Source organism: Siphateles boraxobius, unplaced genomic scaffold (assembly GCF_051911475.1).
Source record: "Siphateles boraxobius isolate OS27281-9 unplaced genomic scaffold, OSU_SipBor_1 7, whole genome shotgun sequence".
Lineage (NCBI taxonomy): Eukaryota > Metazoa > Chordata > Actinopteri > Cypriniformes > Leuciscidae > Siphateles > Siphateles boraxobius.
This window is the reverse complement of record NW_027509197.1, coordinates 34,352,466-34,368,651: the sequence shown is the minus strand read 5'-3', so window position 1 is coordinate 34,368,651 and position 16,186 is coordinate 34,352,466. Positions and strand designations below refer to the sequence as shown.

The following is a 16,186-nucleotide window of genomic DNA, read 5'->3' as shown; positions in this document are numbered from 1 at the left end:
GTCAAACACCGAACTTTTCCTTTAATACACCTAACACCACAGGAAAATCTGATGAGATCATCTGTAGAACCATCCAGATAACAGGGACTTCACCTAGGATGTGGTGTGGCCCCAGCATTAGGATTTTAAATTGGGATGATTACGACTATGATTAGACTATGTCAGTACTTCCACAATAGCCAATGAGAGACAAGTCTACAAGGAGATGGAAGTGACGGAATCAGACTCGCCCCTTTCACACATACAGTCTTTACTGGTAAATTACCGTTAAGAGATCATGTGTGAACAGGACCTTTTCAACAATACTAGTACATTGGTTCTGGCAATTTACCCGTTTGAGAAGTTGTGATATTACCAGTAAATAACAATGCTGTGTGTGAACAAAAAATGAAGATTACCGGTTTGAGCATGTACGAGGTCAGAGAGCGCTGACGTAAGAAGTCTGCTTTGGGCCAATCATAAAGTTCTTATGGAGATGACGCGATTACTCTCCACAGTTTACAGTAGGCTCAGCTGCTTTTTAAATAATTTTTATATGTAAATATGCACTAGATGGACATCTTTGACCATTGCACCGCATCCCGCAACTTTTTAGCCGAACAGGTAGTGAATCTAAAGCGCTTCTCCTTATGCGAGCGAATGATTCATTACTGTAAATTATCGTAAAAGTACCAGAATGACTCATTCATTCGGAACAAATTAGTCATTTTGGTCATTTTACGGTAATTTACTGGGATTACTGTGTGAAGGTGGATAGATATTCAGTTGAACTTGAGAGTCAAATCAGACATTGAACGAATCAATAATTTTGTGGAAACATGTGGAACAAAGTGGAAATTGCTACTCTCATAAACTCTCAAGAACATGGCAGATGTTATGGCAGATGTTGAGGGTTTCAGCTAATATTAACTAAAAATTCAATATGAACAAGTGTTATTCTATCATTGATCTAGTGTTATAGTTTTTGTTAATGTTTGAATTAGATTTGGTATGTTTTCTGTTTAATTTTAATTTTATTTCAAGAAGTAACTTTGTTATGAGTTTTCTCTTTTTTCTCAGTTTTTATTACATTTTAGTTTAAGTTAATTTAGTTTCAGTTGTTTTAATAGTTAAAGAAAATGGGCAATGATGCCTTAGCTGAAATAAAATTAGTTTTTATTTTATTTTATTTCATTTAAGTTCATGCCTATTTTTTTTTTTTCAAGTAATTTTAGTTTTTAATGATAATAACCCTGGGCCCGGTTCCCCGATAACGCTCACTGTTAGCGCACTAAGAAGACTCGAAAGATATATCTTACCAAAGTTGTTTAGGTTCCTAAGTGTGTTCCCCGAAGTGTCCCTTAGGAAGTTTCTTAGCACGCTGCCTCTTACGTTCAACGTTACAAAGGCGCTGTCCCAAGTGAAGGTGCTGAATTAGTTGGCATCGATTGCTCAGGAATCGATTTTCCACTTCATGCGAAGGTGCATTACGGTGTTAAGAAAGACAACACGTTCTATGCAAATGAAACATTCCTCAAATTATTCCAGTAACATTTATTTTAACATAGTTTAAGTTATCAGTAAAATATAGACTACTGATTAAATGATCAAATTGTCAGTAATATGTTCACACGATATGTTGTGACGGGTAGACGAACCAGGTATCCCTCGCTAATCATCCACCCTCCTTATCCCGTTGTGCCACTTGTGCTGCATCTTGACATGGGTTTAACGACTTCTAAAAATGATGTAATACACTTTTATATTAATGGTAAGGTACTTTACAATCAGAATTGATTGGCAAGCAGCTGCAGTTACTTCTGTTTAATGCGGTATTGATTGGCATTGGTTAATGTTTTCAATAAAAAGCAACCTATCTACAATGAACAGAGTGAGAGAGTTAAATAAAGAATTTGTCGGGGAAGTAACATAAAAAAGGGCACCAAGCTTCTCATCAGAGGAACTTGAAGTTTTGCTGGACGAGGTGAGCTTGCACAAGGTGACACTGTTTTCCAGCTTTCGGAATAACTTGTGCAACAGCAACATAAAAAGAGCTATGGAGCGACATAGCAAGGAAGTTGGCTGCCTCTGGATCAGGCACACCAAGGTCCTGGCAGGACGTCAGGCAAAATGTCAAAAGGGCTTTGAAAAAATTGACATTTTTTTATTCGGCTCCGCGGCCGGCGCCGTCTTTGATTCAATACAAGTACACGTTGGATCGCTTCCATAGTTGGTCGCTTACTGGACACACAAACGCTTACCCATTTATAGATCTTAGCCATTTAGAGCCAAATTAATTGCCAGATTTTAATTATCAAAAGTGATTGCCAATTTAAACGCTTTAATGACATTACGAAATAGGCTAGGCTAATTACCACCATATTAGTTCTGATACCAAATAAAGTCAACTTAATAAATAGGCCTGTATCCATTGCGAACATATTTTATTATTAGTCTTAAAATGTTCATAACATAAAATCATTGTTGAGCCACAACATTGTCAACATACCATAGTTTGACTTGTACTGCTCTGCGCTGATTTCTAAAGACTGCTGCATAGTGGCAGCAACTAGCGTCTTGAGCTCAAACAATGCTAATAGAGAGCTTACCAATGGTCCAGACCAACCTTACGAAAGTGTGACTTACAGAAGATATACTTAGCGTACGAACGTGTCGGGAATCGTGCCATCACGTTAAGAGAGAGGTTAAGGAATAGGTTAAGAACTACTTAGCGGTAAGAACGTTTTGGGGAACCTGGCCCTGATCTGTAAAACAAACAAAGCTATCATATTTTATAGGCACTAGAATAGAGGATGGACAAATATTTTGATATAAACAAATTTTATGATAATTTTATAGTGCTTTTTGGAGTTTTTGAAGCTTGACAACACTAGGCCTCATTTACTTTCAATAAATTTAAAAGAATGACCAGAATATTCTTAAAAATGTACTTTAAGAGCTCCATAGAAGAAAATAAAGTCCTATGGGTTTGGAACGACACTTTGTTTTTTCAGAAACAAGTCTGCTTGCTCGCATCTGTCGAAAAATGTATAGTGTGCACATGTGAACTAAGTTGTACACTAAATGTACAACTGTGGCACTATCTGAATATAAATATGTGGTGGTAAAAAGCCTTGTAATTGGTGAAGCTGTTCATCAACAACTGACTAATGGTCCTCGGGTAATTTGAGCTTGAGGACCCTGCTTTTAAATCAAGGAGTGTAAAATGATAGTTCACTCCATAATGAGTTGTCATTATGTGAAATTGTCATAATAATTTACTCACCATCATGTTTTTCCAAACCTGTATGCTGTCATTTATTTCTGCAGAACACAAAAGGAGAATTTTGAAAGATTAAATAATAAGTAAATAAAGACCGAATTAATTCAAATATTAAATTTATTTATTATTTGAATTATAAATATTACATTTATTTTAATGAAGACATTGCAATTTTAAATTAAATACATGTATTTTTGGGGGGGAATTACACCTTTAAACTCAGCATGTGTTCCATCTTGACGACTTCCACCCTATCAAAAGAGTAAAAGTTTTTCCTAAGAGTGGCCGCACAAACAGTACATTGTGATTAACACTCATAATGCTTATATGATTATGCAAGTAGCTTAAGCTCATAAGTAACAAGACACAGGCATTAGTGGGTAACTCCTTAAGAGCATAAATAAGACATGCATTATACAAAAGCATTACTTTGATTTCTATTGTATAGATGAGTCACAGAATATCTTCAGTGGAGGTATGAGTGACTCATGGTCATTTCTCTCTCACAGCAACACCTCAATTAGGGAGCGTATGTATCATTTGTAAGATTTAATTGACTGAAACAGATTTGGCCTTTCCCTCATTCAATTCAGTTCTGTTCTCTGGAAAAAAAAATCATTTGTGAGATCTGTCGATGGTTATGCTGTGACACATTTTCTGATTGCGTCGGTCGCCAACCTCAATCAGTCTCAATAGAGAGACCAATACACACCACCCACACAGGAAACCACATACGTGTGAACTCCCCTGGACCGACCTTTTAAAGAGACAGACCCCACATCACCTTGAGCCACCATCAAATCTGAGTGAAATCTCACCAGCTTTGTAGGTAACTGTAGGGAGAGAATCTAATTAACGTATATTCAGTAATGAGAAGCCTGACTGTGAGTAAAGTGATGTTTCATCAGTTATCAACTCCCCTGAAAGACTCAAATGAGAATATGCTTGAGAATTATCCTCAATCAAAACTATCACTTAGCCAAGTCAGACAGACAGACAGATTCTGCTGAATGAATAAATGAATGAATGACAGTTAGATTAAGAGGACATGTAATAATTATGCAATAAAAAAACACATGAAATCTGTATTATACTACTTTAGTTGCTGACATGGGATCAGAAAGCAGTAATTTCGAGCAATTTTCTTCTTTAATGGACTGTTTTTATTAACAGTTCTTCCCATTAACTCATTCTACGCAGACTGCTATGTTGTTCGAAAATGTCACCAAAGTTAGATTGTTTGTCAGAACATGTTAATTGTGTTTACAGCCAAAAAAATATACAAGTTAGAGCATTTAAACGGTGTTGTGGCTTCATCCCAGCAGATATACCTTCTCTTATTTTCCCAAAACTCTTCACTAAAAGCTTTAATTTGGCCATGCTATTGGATGTAATTGATGTAATATGGCTTAAATGGTGAGTCATTTTAGAATAATTGAGACATTGTTAAGAGTTAAAATGAGGATCCATTTCTTGTATCTCCGTAATAGTTTGTTTTGGGTCTGTGTGTACTAAGAGCTAAACACAGCAGCTCAAAAACCTTTCAGATTATATTTTGATGCAGCTAAAGCCAACATTCACACTTGTGCTGCACACTGAATCTTTAACAGATCTATCCAGAGGATTCTAAGAGCATTAATGTGGTTTTATCTTAAATATTTGACTTTTTCACTACAGAATGCCATCTCAAATCATGCGGCTTGTTGGTGAGAGGTGTGATTATTTTTCTAGGTGAATGATTTTAGCCTGACACTTACAATTTACAGACTACTTACACTGAAGGAGGGACCTGAACCACAGACCAGAATATGTTCTGAACTTTTTTAACAAATACCCAGAACACCTTAGCTATGGCAAAGCAACCATTTACAGCCTAACATAGCAAGTTTTGCACTGGAAAATTCACCACTAATTTTTCTTTGAAATGCAAAAAAAAAAAAAAAAAATCTAGTTGCATAAATATTATGTATTTATTTCATGTATTGTACATGTGTCTCTTAGAACTTTTCCATTTAAAAGAGTTTTTTTATCTCCATGTAGAGTTTTTTTTATCTACTGGAGAGCTTGGCCTCTATGTTGACCCTCACTGTTAGGATTCTGGTAAGATGAATGTGACTTTGATAGCTTTTATTCTTTATTATCAAAGCAATGACCTTTTTCCTTAATCCGTTCCATGACACAAGATATGAATTTCAATATCAGTCCCATTATGTTTTGCTTCATTAATGCATTTGCCGTGGATAACTGCAAAAACGTTTTTTTTAATGGCTTCACACAGATTTGCAGCTAAACTAACTTCCTTAACTTTCATCTACTAATGCGACAGAATATGAGAGAGAGAGAGAGAGAGAGAGAGAGAGAGAGAGAGAGAGAGAGAGAGAAAATAAACAAACATTAAATTCTTATCAATGTTGAAAACATTTTTTGTAAAAATTTAAAAATCTTTACTGTCACTTTTTTTTAATTAAATCCTTGCTGAATAAAAATATTAGTTTGTAAAAAAAAAAATATATATATATATATATATATATATATATATATCTCACTGACCCCAAATTTTTAAACAGTATATTGTATAGCAGAGAGTTAGAAATAAGCATGTGTTTGGTGCAAAAATTCCACCAAAAGCCACAAATATTCCCTATTTAAAATGTAGTGTAAAAATATCTTGTGCATTTCATTTTTTAATTTACAGTCGTAACTGTCAAGCTGTGATTTAACATAAATGTGTGGCATGCTTTGTTTTTTATATAGTTAGAAAAAAAATTCCTTCGTAAAAGTTCATAAAACTCTTCCACTCACAAAAGTGGAAAATCACTTCCAATTAATAAAAGCTAATTTAACACTGAATTTTGTCAATACAGAAAACTGCACTCGTCGAGAGCTTTCATATGGTCTCTAAATGGAATTGGAATCAGAGTTAGTTAAATTCCATAAAATTCCCATCCACAGTGAAGACCTAAGCACCCATAATCCCCTCTTCATTTTTACCTCTTCTGTTCTGATACGCCTTTCTGAAACCCATGTATACTCTGAGCTTCCACTATGAGAAAAGGGTGTCAGAGCCCTAGGTAAATTTCATTCTTTTACGATGATTTTTGGCCTGCTGCAACAAGAGTTTTAAAGCAGAATCTGTAAAACGGATCAGGGTCAGTTCATCTATCAGCCTGCTGTAATCAGCTGCTGGGATGATATGGGCCTCTGCGGTTTATTTGCGAGGCATGGTACAATTAGTCATGTTGACGATTATGTACGGTGTGTTCTTAGGGACATTAACTTGCAATGGATTAAATTATAGCCCCGCATGGTTTTAATGTAATAGGGAGGAGATCGATACAGGTCTTAATTGCAGCAGGAGTAATGATATGCCTGCTATGTGGCTTTATTTCTATTTAGAGATTCAATAAGCGCCACAGGCCACATGGCGTTACTCATTTTCTTTTTGTTTATCATTATATCACGGGGTATGGATCTGAAATACTTCTTTTGTGCAATTAAATTTTAATGGATATCCTAATTGTGCCATATCACATTATAAAAACCCAATTTAGGTCTAAAATTGCACAACACTGCTAGATTGTTTATAAAATAGTGCTAATTTACAGTGCTGCCACAAATCAATCATGAGCCACAATGAATGAGAAGTATCTCGACATTCTGCAGCAAACTATCTATCCATCTGTCTATAAATGTACAGAATTAAGAACATCATTTATTTGAAAGAGAAATCTTTTGTAACACTGTACAGTTGTAATCAAAATGTTTCAACCCCCATTGCAAATCAGGCTTATTGGCAAAATTGACAGACTTTCAGCTGTTTGCAATGAAAAAATCAAACAAAAATAATTGAAATAGCTCAACACAACAAACGTCTCAAGTGGTTTCACCAAATTTAACTTTTAATGACTTCTGCAGTCTCAAAAATATTCAACCCCCTGAATAGAATTCCTCACAACAGCACAAATCTGCAAAACAGGTGTTGTCTGAAGCACACCTGATGCAGCTAATCAAGGGCTTTATTAGTTGCACAAGGTGTGCTTGAGCTAGAACACACGTACTATCTGAACTGGCTTTAAGTGTCAAGTTTGACTGCATGTAAGAAATATCATAAATATCAAATAAGTCAAAAGAATGGTCCAAAAAATTAAGAGATGATATCATCGCCCTTCACAAACAAGGAACACCTTGTGCAACTGATGCACGATCAGTCTTTTTACAATTTTGCATGTATTCAATTATTGTCTAAAAAAAAAACGGATACAAAAAGATAGCGAAGGCACTAAAAGGTTTCTAGAGACACCGTTAGAAGCAGTTCAAAAGTTCAAAGTTGGTTACAGTGGTTACACTACCTGGACGGGGCAGACAAAGGAAGCTATCAGCAGCTGGAACCAGATTTCTGAGAAGGCATGTTCAGAAAAACCCTTGAGTGACTGCAAAAGATCTGCAGCAAGACTTGGACAGCAATACTGAGGTTTTAGTTTGCACAGTAAGGCGTGTACTAAACGCATGCAGTTTCCATGTCAGAACTGCAAGACATACACCCCTACTGACCCAAAAGCACAAGAAAAATAGTCTTCAATTTGCTCAAAATCATATAAATGAGCCACAGAGGTTTTCAGATTCTGTTCTGTGGAGCGATGAAACAAAACTGTAACTTTTCGGCCTTATGGATCAGCGGTATGTCTAGAGGAAGAATAGTGAATCATATGTCTTCACATTTTTCAATCATCAAAGAATCCTGAGAAAAACAAGAACCATTATTAATAATTGAGGACCAATAATGACTGATAATAACTTAGCAGCAAATCAGCATATTAGAATAATTTCTGTAAGGATCATGTACTGATGCCTGGAGAAAAGATGCTGAAAATTCAGCTTTGTCATCACATGAATAAATAACGTTTTTAAGTATATTCAAATAATATAGTTAAATATATTAAAATTGTAATAGTATTTGACAATATTACTGGGGGTTTTTTCAATTCAATTTACATTTATTTGTATAGCGCTTTTCGGAGTACATATCGTTTCAAAGCATGCTTTACAGAAAATGCATTTTACAATTTAAAGTGACCTGTTATAAGAGGTGACTGTGTCCATGTAATGTATTTTCAGAAATGTACATATACAAATCACGCAGTTAGCTAACAATGTATTAATTTATGGCAGAAACAATGAGCTCATTGAAGTAATTATTACTTTTTCAGTATTTAAAATAAAAAAAAAATCAGCCTTGGTGAGCACAAGAGACTTCTTTTTAAAAAAATCTTAAAAAATTCCAAACTGTTTATAATAAAATATAATGAATAATACAGTATATAGTAAATAAAAAAGGTTTGCAATTTTGTCAGGAAAGATAGTGGGGGTAGTTGGAGTGTGGGGGAGGGGGGGAGTTGGATAAAATTTTATTGTTTGCCAAATTATTTACAGCATTTCTAATCCTGCAAAAAACCCTTAAGTACTCCAGGAATATTTGTGCTTGCAGGGTTAAATTAATTTACAGTTCATCCTCCCCCTGCATCGTTCCTAACCTTGTTGTTTCTCTGTCTAGTGCACTCTCCTCCAAAGGCAAGGTGAATCCAGCCCGCTGCACAGCATGAGGCTCTGACGACACCTGCGTGAGGGGCCTGCTAATGGGCCCCCGCCATCTCTGTCTTACCCAGAGGAAGTCCAGTCCACGGAGCTGAGAAACCGCAGGGCAAGGGATGACTTCTGCGGTGAGAGGGAGGTTATCAATCAACCTTGCCGGCACGCTCTCTGCGCCTGGGCGGGGAACACACCTCAGGGTTCTACCAAGAAAGCCAGAGAAGGAAATAATTGATCTCACATAATATATTAAGTCCAGATCTAGCATTGATTTTCCAAGGTTGAAATAAATGCAAATTAAGAGATGCAATTGTGACGTATTGTTTTGACCTTCCGTATTATGTGGACAGACCTTAGCTGTTCTGAAACCTTGTGAGCTGCCAACATAGACAGGATATTAACGCATCACAAAGGTGGTTTCAAATGGTAGGCAGCAACCTTATATTGTGTCAAATTCTAAGTCAACATCATGTATTCTTCATGAATAAGGCAATGCCAGAATGGATGGCAATAAGCTCATTGAAAACATTTCAGCCTAATAGAAAAAAAAACTATTTTCCCCAATATCTTTTATGCGCATAAGATTACTGGCATGACAAGGTCCTGCATACATTGTAAAGAATGTTTTGTCAGTTAACCTAAACTACTAGTTTGTAATAAATAAATACATATTCATAAAAACGGTTTAACATACCTGAATAAGCCTGAACATATTGAGCTACATCAATGAAATTAAAGTCACGTAGAAATAGCTCTTTCAAGACCACATTGATCAAACAAACTTGATAAAATAGACTTTTTTCAAATATAACTACAGTTAAAAATGTCAGTAAGATTACACATTTTTTAATTAATAAGAAATTAATACTTTTTGTTTCGCACGAATGCATTCAATTGATCAAAAGTGACAGAAAATATGTTTATAATGTCAAATAAAATTCTATTTTGAGATATTTCTTGAGCACACAATCAGGTGGATATTTCAGAAGGATCATGTGACCCTGAAGACTGGAGGATTAATGCTGAAAATTCAGCTTTGGCATCTCATGAATTAATTGCATTTTAAAATATATAAAACAGAAAAATGTTTTTTTTTAATTGTAAAAAAAAATGCCTTGGAGAGCATAATAGATTTATTTAATAAATATTAAAAAATCTTGCTGATTAGTTTGTAGTCTATCTCTTCCAGAAAAACAGATACAACGTTGGACACATTGTTGCAAATAGTTTTAACATCAACACTATTGGAAAAGGGAATTCTTTGATAGGTCCAATCCAAACAAACTTCCTGTTTCAAAAAGAAATACATCAACAGTGACACTGGAAAAACTGCACCCATCAAGCAATTTTTATGTATACAAATGCCTCCATTCAAATTTCACAGTGAATGTTCCAAATCAGTCACTTATGAGGGTTCATTTCAGTTAACATGCTGCCTTAGAATGAAAACCGCAAGGTAGCTTGCTAGATTCTGAAACCGAGCTAAATGGAATGAACTCAAGTCATTTATTGTATTCATTGGGCTGCAGGCTGGAGGTGCACATTTGCATTGGCCGAGGCCCTAAGGGGGAATGGCAGGAAAGAGGAAGGTGAGCTTTGGCATCCTGTGTCTCTGACATACAAGAGCTCCTTTCTGCTGGGTCAGCCTCTGCCTCAGCCTTTAAACAAACAACACACTGCCCCTGCGAATGCTGTCCACCCCTCTATACAGCCATATAATAGAGGGCTCTCCCTGACAGCCAAAGAGAAGAAACAAGAGAGAAATGACCCCTGTTCTCCTGAGATAGCGCTGAATCCCACTGCACTGACAGCTATGTCAGGGATGTTTAAATGCACAGTTGCACAACAAAAGCAAAGGACAAAATGAAGGTCATGGTAAAACCAAGGACAAAATGTTGAGGCACGCTGGGGCACAATGCCATGCCTGGAGCAAATTTGCTGGTCTCTTTGAATATGTAATTAACTACAACTAAAATTAGCATAAATATATATACAAACAGCAATTCAGCAGGAAACTGTTCTAAATAAGCAGATAAAATGGGCTTAGAATAATATATACAGAATCTATACTAGTAATATATACTAGAATAATGTATACTGCCTCCAGCGTACTGTTCTATAGACATTCAAAAGTAATCATGCATTCTGAGTAATAAAAAATACATTTATTGTTAATATTTTGCTGTAGTATAAAACCCTCCCGGGTTTATGTCAGGTTGTTGACCCGCCGGGACCTGATTGGAGATCCAACGATCAGAGAGGTTCCCGAATCACAATCGAAACTTAACAAATCTATTGCATTATTGTCTTTGTTACACTATTATTATACATTTAGGTACTGAGTAATATTAAGTAACTACATGTACTTACTATAGGGTTAGGATAATGGTTTGGTTTGGTTTGGTTCAGAGTGAGTTGCATGTAATTATGCATAATTTATAGTTATTACTATAGTAACTACATGTTACATATGTAGCAATGACACTGTAAAATAAAGTGTTACCAAAATCTCAGATCAACTGATCCTCGAGGCAAACTGGATCCTCATGAGGAGACGAACTCTGTAGTTTGTTTTTAGACTCTAGACGTTTTGAATATTGAAAATGTAAGCGCTAGTTGCTAGGCAACAATAAATCCCATACATCCCAAAATTACCAAAATAACTTGAATTTCAGTTTGTTCCTCACATAATGATGTTGTGTATTTAGTCTTTTATGATGTTTTTGGAGCTTGACAGCTGTGGTGGTATGAAAAGCAAATAAGTAAAGAAAAGCAAAACATCTTCTTTAGTGTTTCATGGACATCATATGGGTTTGGAACATCAATGGAATTTTTGTTTTTGGGTGAACAATTCCATTAAAATTTAAAAGAATACATTATGTAAGCTGTTTATTGAATGCATGACCAGAGATAATATATTTTCCCTTCATTGATTTCTGAGATAAGAATAAAAGGGACTTTCTGGGCTGCACTTAAAACGGCTTCTTGTACATCGATGAGTAATGCCTTGCTTTAACTAAAAACAAGTGTCAAATATACACCATATCGGTAACACTTTATTTTGATGGTCCCTTTTTGAATGTGCTGTTGACTATAAGTAACTTTGCAACTATATGTCAACTAACTCTCATTAGAGTATTAATAAACTGTCTGCTGAATATCTGCAAACTCTTTATTGTGATGGTCCTCCTAGAGACATTCTACTATAAGTAACTTTGCAACATGTCAACTTACTCTTACTCTACCAGTCAACTAATACTCTACAGACACTTTAATGAGAGTTAGTAGACATGAAGGTGCAACGTTACTTATAGTCAACAGAATCAGTTAAAGTTCCAAAATAATTCGCAAGACATCTGTTGAAAGATCCCTCCTTCACAGTAAGATTTTTTGTCTCTTTTTTCATCCGTCAGGCAACAGTCGTAAGTCTGTTGAAAATAATAGAGTATCGTCTCCTGAACAATTGTGCAGTTTCATTCAAGTCTGTAGCACAAATGGAGCCAAATCTGGATACTTAAAGTTGAGGTTTGTTCAAATCCATAAATCTAAGGGAGATAAATATGGTGTGAGGGAACAGCAGGCTGATGCTCACAGTAAAATCCTATCAAGTACTGACAGAACACTTGACCTTGAAGTACACGACCGTCCTTGACCGAAGTTTGTTGGAGGCCTTTCAAGAGGCAGTTTACTTGATTGTGCTTCAGATGTTATATAACAGCGCAATTTAGTTCAGACGTCTGATTTTCGGTCCCCCGTTAGCACTACAGGATGACAGCAGACAGTGCCACTTGATATACTGTCATGCTTCGATAACATTTAATAGCATTAGTGTGTTGATAAGATGATAAATCAACTCCTGGCGCAGTGGGTGGAACTCAATGAAAATCTAATGTGACTCATAAAAGATGAATTTCTGAATTGCACACAACCTGCCCAGGTCCAAAAAAAGTACACATACTACCATGTACCTTACAGTGTAAATAAGATTTTTGTTTTGTTTTGCATAACAGTAATGAGAATGTGGATGATAATGTGCTTATTTGTCATGAAAATAATGTCACAATGCAAGCGTATATGTTTGTGTAGGTGTAAAGTTTAGGATAAAATATGGTCAGAATTTGTTCTTGACATGTCACAAGATTCCCTCATGATAATTAAGGAAATGTATTAACATAAAATAATAATTTCATAATTGAATATAATAAATGTCAATCAAGAAACCATTTACACACATACCGTGTCTGATGTGGGTCACTACATAGAAAAAAAGTCAATCACGACAGAACATACAGTGGGAAATACACGTTCAGTCCTTCTCATTTGTCACTCAAGCATATCTTTGTGGCGTCGTATTAGACATCTTATAAAGTGCATTTGCTCAACCCCTCCAGCTGTTTGCCCATCATACTGATGAGAGGATACACCAGAAGGAACAGACAGCTCTTTGAAAGATACTGAGAGTATAACAGAGCCAAATAAAGACAGACATATGGATCAAAACTCAATTACCTTCAAAGATGGAAGAGGCATGTTTGCAGGTGAGAGCCATCACACATTCCAGTTTTTCACTGCTTTATGTTGAAGTGTCAGAGCCTATGAAAGGCTGAAGTTCTTTGACGACTCCTGATGACGGATCATACCTTTAACCAGACACAGAGAGAATGGTGAGTGTCAGTCATCACTTATTCTTCAGCAGCCTGGGATCATCACAGGGGATTCAAAAAGAAAATGAACACCTTTCAACAAACGACAAACAACAGATTGAGAAACCACAGAGCTTCACATCTCATTGACCTTCTATCAAAATGGTGCAAGCATCTCCAGCTTAGACTAAACACTAAATCTAAAAATGACTCGACCTTACTTTTTTTAATAATACATGCTTCCATCTTATTGTGCATGATTCATCTGTGCAAGTTATTCCAAAAAAAGTAACCTTTTTTCAAAATAACTTCTGCCTCTGTACAACATAAAATTTCAACTGTTATCACAAATCCCTCTTACTTTACTTAGTATTTTACCATCGAACAACTAATGCAATTAATAACAATGTTTTCAAGAAAACATTTAGGCTAGCAGCTTCAAGCTTCAAGCAAATGTTGTCTCTCAAACTTGTGTAATCAAGTTAATGATGTTGTCTGTATTTCTTTTGTGTAAAGAAATTAATTTTACAATGCTAATGTATAGACAATGCACAGGGTCATACCCACAAAGACCAAACACCATCAGAGTAACACCTGGTAGAATGAGTGTCTGAAACGAAACGCCCCTGTCAAACAGCATGATATGTGCGAGAAAAGCCGGATTCCTCATGAGGGTGAAATGCTGTTAGCTTCCTTTCTGAAAACAAGGCTCTGTCTTCACTCTGTGGTTTACTGAAGTCCTTCTCTCAAGGTCTCTGGATTAAATCATATGGGCGTGATATCATTTCGCTGAGCTATCACCCAAAGCAAGTGCATATTAGAGGAACTTGAGTCTTTTGTATTTCAGAAAAGAAGCAAACAGCACTTCACCCCCATGAGGAATCCGGCTTTTCTCGCACATATCATGCTGTTTGACAGCCCTGCTGTGTCTGAGCTCTATATATATGGCATATGCTGGCAGTTTCGTCTTCTGGCTTTCCCCCTTCTCTGTCACCCCTCCCAGGTGCATCACTACAACTATTTCTGCATGCCATCTGCTAATTTGTTTGCTATTTCCTGAGAGACTCTGACAATACGATTCCGTTTTCTTTCCCAGCTGAGTATGTTCCATGTTCCCGTGTTGTTTTTAATCAGGCACAAGCAACGCTGCTAAAGTGAAGGACTGAAAGGGAACGTGACGCCCTGTGGCATTAACCTGCATGCAATTAAAGAAGTGTGTTAGGGCATGCCAACTTAGTCATAGACGGAGATACCTTCTTTCCACCCACTCATCTTATTTCTTTACTGTACACCTCTTCTGCTTGAGGGTGCATATTAGTTAAAGGAATAATTCACCCAAAAATGAAAATGTCATTTTTTAAACACAAAAAATTTTTAATATCCTGAACACATTTGTATAATGAATGTTAATAAAGAGTATAAAATGACAAGAAAGCACCATTAAATCAAAATGGACGATTCCTGATTTTTAATGGTATATTGCAGTATTCTTATAAATGATTTATCTGTGCACATAATTGTCTTTTTAAAATTCATGTCCCCTCATTTTCTTTAATCAAATGAACTCCCCCTCTCTGTTGCAGCGACATCTCTTCTCTGATAACATTTACTAGCGCGAGGACGGGGCAACCTGTCGCTCACATGAGATCGACCAATAGCAAATCACAACCATCCATCCGTCCAATTCCTTATGGACAAAAGTCCCATCCTACATTTTTTCTTGGTCAAGAAGCCATTTCACTCAGATATACATCACAATAGGGAAGAAAATACTACCGCAACTTTTCAGAATTTTCGAAACGACAGAATTTTGATTTTTGGGTTAACTATTGCTTAAACGCCAGAGACAATATTTTCCAGAAATAAAGATCAAAGAGGGACACAGTCAGTCATGATTTGTATGTGTGTGTGTGTGTGTGTGTGTGTGTGTGTGTGTGTGTGTGTGTGTGTGTGTGTGTGTGTGTGTGTTACAGACAGGTAATGATGTAAGAAAATGCAAACAGCACTCAGAAGGCAGCTGTCCCAGAATTTCCACACTGATTTGATGGATTATTGCTGTTGGCTGTCTGAGAACTTGGATTGAATGTGGACGGTTTGCAAGCAAAGTTAGTTTGCTCAGTCCCTGAAAGTTTAGGTATATAAAGTAGAGGAGGATGCAGGGACAGTGTGCCATTTCTACAGCATGAGTCACATCTTGTTAAGTGAGATATGTCTAGGTGTTTAGGGATTCAATTACAGAGGCTCTCTGCTGTTTGGATCAAGAGTAAATTACCTGTGAATAAAAGGGACAGTTCTGAGAAAATTCTGTCATCATTCACTCACCTTCATGTTCATCCATCCAAACCATATGCATTTCCTTTTATGGGGAAATGCATTTCAACTGAGGTGGCAAACAAGATGCAGAATTGCAATCCAGAATTAAAATGGAATAACAATTCAAAGACATTATTATTCAGAGAAATTCATAGCTACTGTAAATATATATACAGTATATATATTTGTTCGTTTGTTTGTTTGTTTTTAAAAAATATATAAATTTTACCTAAAGTTAATGGTAACACATTATTTAAAGGGATAGTTCACCAAAAATGAAAATTCTGCCATCATTTTCTCATCCTCAAGTTGTTCCAAACCTGTATGAATTTCTTTATTTTGCTGATCACAAAACAATACATTTTGAAGAATGTCGGTAACC

The 16,186-nt window shown here is 36.1% G+C and overlaps 1 long non-coding RNA gene across 1 annotated transcript; it reads right to left on the bottom strand.

Moving 5' to 3' along the window:
* Positions 1-7,140: 7,140 nt before the first annotated feature.
* Positions 7,141-14,428, bottom strand: LOC143723524 (uncharacterized). Its single transcript, XR_013197139.1, has 3 exons — positions 14,055-14,428; positions 13,358-13,488; positions 7,141-9,051 (listed from the first exon to the last, which is right to left on the bottom strand). It is a non-coding gene; the product is annotated as an uncharacterized LOC143723524 (long non-coding RNA).
* Positions 14,429-16,186: the final 1,758 nt, after the last annotated feature.